A 2,468-nucleotide genomic window follows, 5' to 3' on the forward strand; every position below is an offset into this window, starting at 1 on the left:
TTGGTAATACGCGGTCCACAGTGAGGCCTGAAAAAGGCTGCCCCGCGCGCAGTGGATGCAGAGCACGCCTCAACCATCCGCATTAAATGCGGTAGGTGGGCGAGTCTTCCAGTGGAAGACTCGTGCCCGTGTCCCGCACCTGCGGGACACGTGGAGTCTCCGGACCTCCCTGGCGGTATGCTGGCTCTACGCGCATGGGAGGTCTGGGCAGGAGCGGGGAGGTCCCGTACCCCTATGGGGGGTCCGGGCCTCCGGCCGTTGGTTCGGAGCTCCCCCTCCTCTTGGGACACGTGGCGTCACCGGACCCGTCCCAGAGAGGGGAGCAGGTCCGGGGCCATTTGCCCGGTGGGGTAGGAGCCTGACCCGTGTGGCCCGGCAGCTCCGCCCCTTATGGCGTTAATCACATATGACTATGCGAGTCCTGCCTTGTTGCAGTAGAAGTGGGTATTCCTGGTATAGGGTACCGACAGGAGCTCTTCTCTTGCACTTTCTAGAGTAGGTTAGTAGCTTGGGAGTTAGAGTCGAGTCGAGCTTGCTCGAGATTCCGGAGTCGTCGGAAGTCTGGTATAGCTCTTGTATCTTTCTTTTGACTTTATTAATATAAGTTATCTTCTTTACTTTTCTGAGTCAGCTTTACTTTCCGTAGTCTTTTATTTACTCAAGTCTGAGGTTCAGCTTGAGCACGGAAGTTTTCCTTTAGCTTAGGCTAAGTTATCTCTCTTAGTAATCGGGAATCTATCTTACGGGTTTTCCCGCCCGGACTAGAGTATCTCAAGTTACTGCTCTAGGTTGAGGGGGATTTCTCTCGAAGGCCTCGAGAGAAGTCCTAACACCGAGTGCAGACATGATGTCTGACCTTAGTGTTAGCTAGAAAGTATGTTCCACCCCACGGAACCGTTGTGGTAGTCGGTAGATGGTGACAGCCCTATCCGTCCTTTGTAGTCCACCACATTCGGGTGTTTTCATAGCAGTAGTGCAGGTTGCCGTTGGACTCCCCTCTCATCCCTTTCTGAAGTCCTTCCTCTTCCAACCACCGAAGTAAGCTATGCTTTCCTGAGAACTAGTTAGGTGCTTAGTCTGATCTAGATAGGCTAGCTTGATAGTTCAGAAGTGTATCAGGTGTCTTATCTCGCTCGTTGGCCTCCCAGCTCTACCTCTCTAAGGTTTAGAATCTCTGTGTGTCACTCGGTCATTGCCTGGCCATTTATCTCACTACCTATCTGGCTTACCCCCGTCTAGTCAGTCGGTCGATTAAGCTAGTACGGTTATCAATCGATTTATGATACTCTTTACCATAGTGCTGTCCTGAGGAAAAATACAATACCCTGGAATACTCCAAGGCGAAATGCTACAGCGGTGATTCTGTGCGCTTGCAGAATATCTATTCTAATTGGGCATAAGAAACGCCAACAAGCATTTCTTGCGCTGTTGTCGGGGAAGCAATTGGCTAAAGATATCGTAGATAGTTTGATAAACTATACTAGTTTGTCTCCGCTAACCCTAGCGGGCTTACCATTGCTCTCTCTATCTCTTGATCGATGCAGAGAAGTGCATGACCGGTTTCGACCTACCAAGTAACTTCCACCCAAATCCAGAAAGAATTGGGAGAATCGTGAGACGCCGCGTCGTCCTACCTCAGAAGTAGCTCACTTGGCCTATCAGTTCACCTTCCACTTCAACATCCTCATCCATGGCTCAGAAGACTCTCCGCCAGTTTTCTACCCCGTCCAGCAGCCACATTCCTACTGGACTGAACATCAACCAAGCCGGCAATGACAGCTTTGAGCTTAAGACTGGACTTGTGAATATGGTCCAAGCAAGCCCATTCTGTGGAAAGGCATCAAAGGATGCCAACGCCCATCTCCAGAACTTCTTGGAGGTGAGTAACACCATCAACCCTAAAGGAACTACTCTGGATGACGTCCGTCTTCGCCTGTTCCCGTTCTCACTGCTCGGGAAGGCCAAGACGTGGTTCTACTCCAACAAGAAAGCTTTCACAACATGGAAAGCTTGTTCAAATGCATTCCTAGCCAAGTACTTTCCAGTGGGCAAGACCAATGCCCTCCAGAACAGGATCAATGGAATTCAGCAAATGCCAGATGAGACCATCCCGGAAGTCTGGGAGCATCTCCAGGAGTACATACAAGCATGCCCACACCACGGCATAGAAGAGTGGCTGATCATTTAGAACTCCTTCCATGGCCTGAATCAGCAAGCCCAGGACCACATTGACATAGCTGCGGGTGGTTCCTTCCTTTCTCTCGATGTTGCGGGAGCAAAGGAGCTGATTGACAAGATAGCTTCCAACCAAAGTTGGAAAGGAGAAAGGCAGCCAGCCCGTCCCAGGGGCGTACATCAGATCGACACGGTCGACATGTTAGCTGCCAAGTTGGAACTTTTGATGAAAAAGCTAGAATCTCCGCACCAGGAGGTTAATCAAGTTTCGGAGTCTCGTATGACATGTGAAA

At 50.6% G+C, this 2,468-nt stretch overlaps 1 non-coding gene across 1 annotated transcript; it reads right to left on the bottom strand.

Moving 5' to 3' along the window:
* Positions 1-2,059: 2,059 nt before the first annotated feature.
* LOC120693628 lies at positions 2,060-2,166 on the bottom strand. The gene has a single exon (XR_005683086.1). It is a non-coding gene; the product is annotated as a small nucleolar RNA R71 (small nucleolar RNA).
* Between the last annotated feature and the right edge of the window lie 302 nt (positions 2,167-2,468).

This window comes from Panicum virgatum, chromosome 9N (assembly GCF_016808335.1).
Source record: "Panicum virgatum strain AP13 chromosome 9N, P.virgatum_v5, whole genome shotgun sequence".
NCBI classification, from domain to species: domain Eukaryota; kingdom Viridiplantae; phylum Streptophyta; class Magnoliopsida; order Poales; family Poaceae; genus Panicum; species Panicum virgatum.